Genomic DNA, 9,890 nt, shown 5'->3' with positions numbered 1-9,890 from the left:
GTTTGTAGACATACATTTGTAAATGACAATGGATGTCTTCTTGTATCACTATATCTTTTTAAGTCATCGTTCAATATCTATTCCCTTAACAAATTCCTTAAGTTTAGTTACTGTTATTCACAAATTAAGTTCATATTTGAACATGAGTGTCTTAGGCAAACTGATAGTACTGATATGAATAATTCAATATAAGTATAATTATCTGAAATATTGGCCATATGTTGGATAGATCCATTAGTTAGTAAAGATACTTAACGTTCTTCAAGATGAAATTAGCTTGTCATGTATAGAAGATAAGTCTAACTAGCTTTTTTTAAGCATTTGCATATGTTAGTAAGAGAGAAGAGAGTCCTATTAAATTATATTTCTATGGTAAGCACAGTTGGATAGTGGCTAGCAGTGGAATCCAGGACGCTCATTTCATCCTATTTGGGACTCGTCAGCTGGATGTACCTGCATCTCAGAGTTGATATTCACTCTGAGACTCGAACCCAGTACCCACTGCTAGCCACTATCCATCTCTGCTTACCATGCTTGTGAATTAAGGCTATATCGAGGCGATACGCACAGTATGGACATATGCCAATTAGAGACTGACCAGTTGCAGTCCTAACACATCGATGGGAAGATTCAAACAAACAACACTAAATGAATTTATATGTCTATGGTTATATCCCGAAGAGAATTATGAATGGCAACATTTGAGAACAATTTATGGACCAATGTGATACGTATATTTGCTATTGTATAACTGTTAAGTAACCTAACTATTCATATTCATGTTCCTTATCTTATGAGCTTCATTTTGACCCATAAACTCTGATCATACGATCACCATTCTTGAGTTATAACTAGTCCATTAATTACTATTCCCCATATTCACAGCCACATTCGGACAAATATTGTACAAATGTTATTTTCTATTTTATGTTACGATGTAGTCTCTCTGTTTGATACATAAACCCAGTATGTTTGTCAATAATGATTTATATTGCAGAGGCTGTTATTGGTGTTCTAGACTTAACTGGCTGGACTAGGCAGAAAGCAGGACTGATAAGTACTCAAGAGTGCTCGTACAAGTTTCGTGTGTTACTGGTCCGATCAATAAATCTCTGATTTCTAATTGGCGGCATCGTCGTTTCATATATATAAACAGGGCACTCAGGCATACAAGTTATAACATCTATAAAAAGTCTACGTTGATAATCCGTTAATATGTTTACGATAGTTATTGTCCAGTTCAATACGAATATAGTTTAAAAATCACTTTTTTGGTGTCTGGTACTATAGGTTAGTCTACCTTCTGAATAGACCCATTTATTCATTCTCCTTAAATCAAATTTCATTCTTGCTAATTATTTGCTTATTAATCCTGACTATTTCTATATGATCGTATGTGTGTATTCATTGCTTACCCTATTCATCACATATCAGTAACGTATTTTTGTCTGACAATAAATATTGAATCACGCTTGATTCACTCAATTTCTCCGCTTTGCTTCATTTCATTTCAATTTCCTTACTTCATTTCTCTGATTATCTGTTCAGAATATTGAGTGTACAAAATATACGTATTCGAAGTTCGTTATCGTATCTGACTTATTTTAATTATGTTATTCACTAACTCTATCTAAGTCGATAAAAATAAATTAACAAAACATTTTCATACACATATATATGATTGTACAGCTTGATAATAAGTTCATCTCAAAGAGATCCCTTCGCTGAACTTCATGTTTTTAATCATGTTTATGTTAATTGATTTTTGTATAGGTTGTTTGAATCTTCTTATGGATGTTTAGAAATGCAATTGATCAGTTTCATATTGGCATATGTTCATCCTATGCGGATTCAGGTACATCTAGCTGATGAGTCCAAAATAGGATGAAACTCACGTTAAACTGGATTCCACTACTAGCCACCATTCATCTCTGCTATCAATGATCGTGTTTATGTTGTTTAATAAAAACATTTACAACTGAACAGAACAGTAGATTATAAGTAGAAGTGGATAGTCCTATTTTGGACTCGGATGTACCTGCATCTCAGAGTTGATGTTCACTCTGGGACTTGAACCCAGTACAGTTTGCGGTAGGATTAAACTGTACTGCCGAGCCAATCAGAAGCTTTCGCGGGTTTTCAAGGTCACGGCGCTAATTTTGTTTCAAAATGCTTACGTACGACCGTTTTACAGAGGATTTTAACGAAGACGTTATAATTGAGCGTCTTCAAGAGAAAGGATTATTGAGAAGTTCATATACTTGTGACTGTGGTAGTGAAATGACCATTGTACAGCGTGCAACCTGCCGAGATGATGTTATCTTTCGATGTTCTTCATGTTGGAAGAGAAAGTCAGCTCGAGCAGGAACTTTCTTCGCTCGATCGAAATTAAGGTTAAGGCAGATAATGATCCTTGTTGCCAATTGGATAATAAAAGCACCAGTTACACTCGCGGCCACATTTTCCGATGTAAGTGGCGTTTCGGCAGTTCAGTGGTACGAGTATTGCCGAGAAATATGTGCTACAAAATTAACAAGCGTACACGAATCATATGGAGGAGTTGGGAGGATTGTTGAAATAGATGAAACAGTCGTAAGGAGACGCAAATTCAACCGTGGCCGCAGTATCAAAGAAGATTGGGTAAGCACCTCTTCCATAAATATACCTCACAGGTCCTTGGAATCTATGATAGATCACTAGGAAAAGGACATTTCCAAAAAGTCAGGAACCGAAAGGCACCGACAATAATACCGATTATACAACAATACGTGCTGCCGGGAACTACGGTATATACGGACGATTGGAGAGCCTACAGGTGCCTAAGTAGACTGGGCTACGTGCATGAGGTTGTCGTACACAAGCGTCACTTCGTAGACCCTACAACTGGGGTCCACACTAATAACATTGAAGGTATGTGGTCGAAGCTAAAAGAATTCTTGAGACCTTATCATGGTTCCAGAGGTCGACTACTATGGAGCCACATGGATGAGTTCCTGTATCGGATGCATTATGATTTTAAAACTTATGAACCAATATCTAACCTTGATAAGTTTTTAAGTCATGTAAAAGAACAATATCCCCTCTAATTTTTGAGTTTTGTATAATATATTTTTACTTTATACTAACTGTCTTTTGATTGGCTAATATTTCTCAAGGTCATTTAAGATTCGTTCAAAGGTCGGCAGTACAGTTTAATGTTATCCAGTTTGCTTTAAACGTCATCGCGTCAATGGGAAGATTCAACCAAACAACAGCAAGTGAATTTAGAACAGTACATTGTTCTTTCATATTAACTTGTAGAAAAATTACCAAATCATTGTCTTATTTTATGTGAAGATTTCCAGTTTTGAAGACACTTTACCATATATTTCCAACTTGACTCTTAACATTTACTATTATTATTATTATCTTTATTCAATATTTTGGTACAATATAGGATTCTCGGAGCGAAGTATTTCAAAAAGTTCCCGTTTCCTACTTCAAGATCGATCCTGACGACAAATATTGAGCGATCGCCAATTAGAAGTTAGCAGTTCATGGATCGACATCTGAATAATGTACATTCTTTTCGCTACATATTCCCAACAACAACGATATCTCTGATTAGGCCTTATGTAACCGTTACAACGAAAAGTTGTACACTTTTAAGAAACGCACCTGAATTCAGCTGTGCAATTAATAGCCATAATTGTGTATTCAAGCAAACAAAATTAGATAACTTGTTGAAATATATAGATGAAAGGAACGGGTAACCCAGATGTTTAAACAGGCTACTGTGCTGTGGTCTACTTATATCCAAATAAGTGATATATGTTGATGGTGAGACATAGAATGTATTTTGGCAGAAGATCGATAAGGAAAGAACAGGAATGAAGCTTGATTGGTAGAAAAATGCATGAACAATGAAATCAGAGAATATGGACTAATATTTGCAGAAGGAACAGTAAAGATTGAGACAATTGATTGTTATTTTGCAAATTAACTATTTGCTGTATAGTTATCAGAATCTAATGAGATAGTTTGTAATTTTGAACTCAAATACATTCGATTGTCCCCACTCGTGTTCTTGTTCACTACACTACCTTTGTTCAATAAAAATGTACTCTAGTTGGATAAAAAAAATTGATTTTGTAACTTATACACTAGATCCAAATAATATTTCACATGATGCATTTAGATAAGATTAATGGGAATATCAACACAATATTATTGATCATATCGACATGTTGAGTCTCCTGACAATTATAATACAATAAACTGACTTAATTGTGTTAATGAAGTTTCATATTATTAACAACTGGAGCACGACTTTGTTATTATCATCTAACAAAAGCATGTTAAGTTTTAAGAAAATAAGATAATAAAAATAATGAGCCGGCATCCAAGGGTGTTAATGTTCAATTTTAACCAATCCATGATATTGTGCGACCATCATCTGTAGCATTTGCCTTACATCCGACATAGATGAACTCCATTGATCACGGTTTGTCGCCAGAACTTCGATAAGAATCTCACATAGGTGGTCAAGCGATATTGTGTATTGTTAGGAGTTAGATATAAACACCGTTGGATGACGAAGTAGTGGTCTAGAGGTTAAGCATTCGAACGTGAGACTGAAGATCTTGGTTCGAGTCCAGCGTTCACGATCGTGGATGTGCACTACTGAGGAGTCGCATACTAGGAAAAAAAAAGTCAATCCAGTGCTTCCAGGTTTTCAATGGTGGTCTAACATTAGTTGATTCATGATCTCAATTCAAACTTAACAATCTCCACAACTCTATAATGACAAAAAAGGTCATACAAAATACATGAGTTAAGCCGAACACTGATAGTTATATAACAACTTTTTAGTAAGTAACTTATGACTACTAGTCACTTGGTTGATATAGCAATTTACTGAATTCAGTAAACATTCACATGTATGTTCAATGTATATTGTTTTATTTGCTCCGTTCGGATTCACTTTACCAATCAATTTGGTGAAACAAAAATAAACGATTCGAGTGAAGAAATTTATTTTCAATTAGTTTTTCATCATGACTCTATACTAATACATATAATGTATATGTGTGAATAACGCGATGGCGTTTGAAGCAAACGAAACTGGGTTCGAGTCCCAGAGTAAACATCAACTCCAAGATTCAGGTACATTCAGCTGACGAGTTCCAGATAGAACGAAACGCTCTTCGAACTAGATTCCACTGCTAGCTACTATCCATCCAAGCTTATGATGCTTGTGAATTAAGGCTATATTGAGGCAATACTCACAGTTTATACATATGCCAATAAGAGACTGATCAAAAGCAGTTCTTAACATCAATATGAAGATTCAAACAAACAATATCAAATGAATTTAAAACATCTTAGTTGTTGGCTGAGAACCGTAATATGCTGATATAACGTTATGGCGTTCTTCACTGACCTACTGAGTCCTGATAGCCACTTGCTTGTGCTTCACATGTATCATCTGATTGCGCAAGCAAATAACTATCAAGACTCATTAGCTAAGTGAATAGCGTAATGACGTGTGAAGTGAAAGGTACTAGGTTCAAGACCTACAGTGAATATCAACTCTGAGATGCAGGTACATCCAGCTGACGAGTCCTAAATAGGACAAAACGCGCGTCAACCTGGATTCCTCTGATAGCCACTGTCTATCTCTGCTTTTAAGATGTTTAAACGTTAAAAATATAAATATTATTTTCTTTTAATCAAACGAATTTAAGTAACAAATTCACTTGTTATATACGTAATCTGATTACATCGTTGTTCAACCTTCTAAATATGAAGGTTACATGCATAATAGATAAACAAATAACAAGTAAACATGACGTCAATGTAACTATATTGTTTGTTTTATGAACATAATTATGAATGGTATTCATTCAATATATATAATAAACAATTATAAACGTATAACATTCCCATATTATTCATTTCTTCTATGTATACAATCAAACTGGAAACTTATGATATTCAGGTTATTGAGGTGAGAAGTCTAGGAGGTTAGAATTGATAATACGAGAGGTTCATCTGTGTTGGTTGTATATCAGTTACTGCGGTGTAAAGTCTAGGAGGTTAGAATTCATGATATGAGAGGTTCATCTGTGTTGGTTGTATAACATTCATCTATCGATAGGATTGGATGATTTCAACTTTGATTTTACATATTGACTGTGCTTGATAACGTTGATAAGTATAAATTTACTTAGTATTGTTTGTGTGAATTTTCCAATGATGTTTAGGACTGTAATTGAGCAGTCTCTAGTTGACATATGCGCATACTGTGCATATTGCCTCGATATAGCTTTAATTCACAAGCATTATAAGCAAAGATGAAATAGTGGCTAGCAGTGGAATCCAGGACGCGAGTTTCATCCTATTTGAGACTCGTCAGTTGGATATACCTGAATCTCAGAGTTGATGTTCACTGTGGCAATCCAACCCAGTAACGTTCGCTTCAAACGCCGTCGCGTTATCCACTCAGCTACTGAGTCCTGATATCCACTTGCTTGTGCAATGGGGTGAAGTTTAAATTCACTTCCTATTGTTTGTTTGAATCTTCTCATTGATGTCCCAAATAAGACGAAACGCGCGTCAAACTGGATTCCACTGCTAGCCACTATTCCATCTTTGCTTAAAATGCTTGTTGATAATTATAATTCAAATCAATGATCTCATACTAACGCTTGATGGTTTCAAGTATGATGTTTGATGGAGTGGTTTACACTTCTGAAAGAGCCTAATGTATGAAGAAACACATGTTCATTTTTACTATGGTTTTCAGTTAATAATCAGCCTACACCAAATATGAATTGATTGTTCGTACATTTACTAACTCTTCGTTTCGAGAAGAAAATTTGTTACTCAGTGATTTCCAAGCTGTCTTAGAAGAATCTCTAGGAATGGCTTCGATTAAACGACTTAAGTTAATTGAATATTCTAGCTTATGATCAAGTAGTTGAGTTTCAAAACAACCAAGGCAGGGACGAGCATGCTAAAAATGTTTTTAAAAACGGCTATTAATACTGTACTGTTACATCTAAAGCTTGATTCTTACTATGCCGCGTACTACTAGACTACTTGAACGATCGTACACGCAACGTCGCAAGAGAAAAGACAGAAGGTTAGTAAGTAGGAATTTTATTCCCCAAAACAGTGTCAAAATATAGTACAGAAATCTCATGTATTTATACTTTTTTTGTTGAATCATCATTTCGGAAAACCAATAGGCATATAGGGGGTCATTCTTATTCATCCAATAGGGAAGCTACACGTCGACATTCTAGAATGTTCCCCTAGTGGTGATTGGATGGAATGTCTTTGGCTGTTTCTGTGTTTCTTGAGGCTTCCTAGAGTTTACCAACGAGCCATCCTTACATGTACTTTAAACACCCTAATAGTAACAGTTTAGTATGGTCGTAGAAATACATAGAAATTTGTTTTCACTAATAATTAATAAAATTTACATTTAAAATACGAAAAAAAATGTTCTGCATATATTTCGATTACCTTCAGTCATTCATATGGTTGGATATAAGCATTTATGATGAAAACACCATTCCTTGGATATCCCTCTTATTTGTGATTATATAACATATGTGAACTTGCCTAGGACATAGTTGGATGGAGAATGCTTGTGAGTGGTCTCTGCTCCTCCACGAGAGGTTACACGAGTAAGTAAGTTAGTAAGTAATATATGTGGATCAAATGTAAAACTTTATGCTTGACCATTGTAAGAAAAAACTAAATGTAAGTGTACGTTTCTCAATAAACAAAGAAATAGTCCACTTAAGTGAATTCGTAAACAATATCAAATAACGGATAACATCTTCATTCCATATAAAAGTATTTCAAAGCACCTACATGCCTTGAAGAAATTTCAAAAAGGGGAATCCATGTCTCAAGAGGATAGTAAAGATAATCTAGATGTTCTATTCACATGCCATGCAGATGTACCATTAAGAAGCAATCTGAGTCGACAAGCACTTTTACACTACGTGGTATAAGCTTTCTTAGATGTTTTCTTTTGCATTACAAAGAAAACTTAGTTATAGGATGGTGGGTATGGACTTTATGAATACGGTTCAAAATTAAGCATAGATGCGATAATAAAACAAACACTTTTTGTATTAGCAGGTTGTTTGTGTAGATTTTTAGTAATTTTTTTTATATATAGTCGAAATCACGAGACTAGTAGGTCCTTGGTTCGAATCTCGTGAGGCGGAATCGTGGATGCGCACTGCTGAGGAGTCCCACGATAAGACGAAACGGCCGTCCAGCGCTTTCAGGTGTTTCCATGGTGATATAGCTTCAATTGACTCCTGATTTCAACTATATATAAAAAAAGTTATTGTATTAGCTTAAAAGAAAACGGTTACTCTTGGAAGTTTGTACATAAACACATCGCCAAAATCCAGAACTGACGCTATAAAAGTCAACACGATAATTCCGTATATGCTCCTACATTTTCCAGCTAATATATCCAATAAACTTTTAACATTTGGATTATGTAAAACAACTCGAAGGATATGCAACGTGACAAAGCTACAGATAATCCTTTCTAAGCGTATAACTGCTACACCGAAACTGATAGCTGAATTGTTTAGCCTGAATACTCCTGTCTTTGTTGTATCAACTCAAGTTCTCCTGATTAGGCTTCCATGTTAGTCGATTTAACAGATATTTACAACTCTATGTTTCAGAACACCTATCAAACGTGTTATCTGAGTGATATTTTTAAAACTGTAAGCTTTTCATTTTGAAACAATTTAGCTCCAATTAAATACATATTCAACAAACGTTAGTTGTATTTAAGAGACTACTGTGCTAATACTAATCAGTTAGAAGCAATCAGACTCCATTTCATTTAAAAACACAATCAATAATTCACTTAGTATTGTTTGTTTGAATCTTCCCATCGATGTGTTAGGACTGCAACTGGTCGGTCTCTAATTGCACAAGCAAGTGGCTATCAGGACTCAGTGGCCGAGTGGATAACGCGATGGCGTTTGAAGCGAAAGGTACTGGGTTCGAGTCCCAAAGTGAACATCAACTCTGAGATGCAGGTACATCCAGCTGACGAGTCCCAAATAGGACGAAACGCGCGTCCTGGATTCCACTGATATCCACTATCCATCTTTGCTTACAATCAATAATGATTATGGTTAGCAAAACAAAGAAGCTAGTTCACAAGGAACACCTCAAGCCTCTTTTTTCATCATTATCATCATCAGTCTGATTTCTAAAGAGTTGGTTACCAGGTAACAGAATTCATCTCTCCTCAGGTATTAATTCATATCATCCAAATTTATTTAACTCTAACAATAATATTATGGTTTTTTACAAATAAAAAAAATAATAATTTAAGGGTTTGTGGAGATTTTTCAGTATATTCAACGGTTGAATTCACAAGTCGATCTAAGCTAGACCACCGTTGCAAAACCTGGAATCAATTAACAGTGGTTTCGTCTTAGTAAACACTTAACATCTAGAGGCTAAATATTCGCGCTTGAAACTGAAGGTCCTGAATTCGAGTCCAGCGTGCAGGATTGTGGATGTGCACTGCTGAGGAGCTACATTCTAGGACAAAAAGGCCATCTATATGCTTCTGAGTTTTCATTGGTGATCTTCTTCTTGTGTAGTCAAATGTAAAATTGTTTTTTCTCTTGAAATTGACTACTAATTTCAAAGTTATTACTGTATAACCTTCTGAGAATTTATAGAAAAGACTATTTTTTCAACTATACATCTGTCTCATATATTCTCAACAATAAATATTGTTATTATAAGCTTTATTCCATATCATATTTTTGGTAAAATATAGAATTCTCAGCACAAAGTATTTCAACAAATTTCTGTTTCTTACTTTTTGATCGAACCTGACGACA

General features: G+C 35.1%; 1 non-coding gene across 1 annotated transcript; it reads left to right on the top strand.

Annotated features, from left to right (window-relative positions):
- The first annotated feature begins 8,982 nt into the window (after positions 1-8,982).
- Smp_tRNA_01739_Pseudo_TTG.1.1 lies at positions 8,983-9,049 on the top strand. Its single transcript has one exon. It is a non-coding gene (tRNA).
- Positions 9,050-9,890: the final 841 nt, after the last annotated feature.

The sequence above is a fragment of the Schistosoma mansoni genome (assembly GCF_000237925.1).
Source record: "Schistosoma mansoni, WGS project CABG00000000 data, supercontig 0207, strain Puerto Rico, whole genome shotgun sequence".
NCBI lineage: Eukaryota > Metazoa > Platyhelminthes > Trematoda > Strigeidida > Schistosomatidae > Schistosoma > Schistosoma mansoni.
This window is presented reverse-complemented; position numbering and strand designations above follow the sequence as displayed.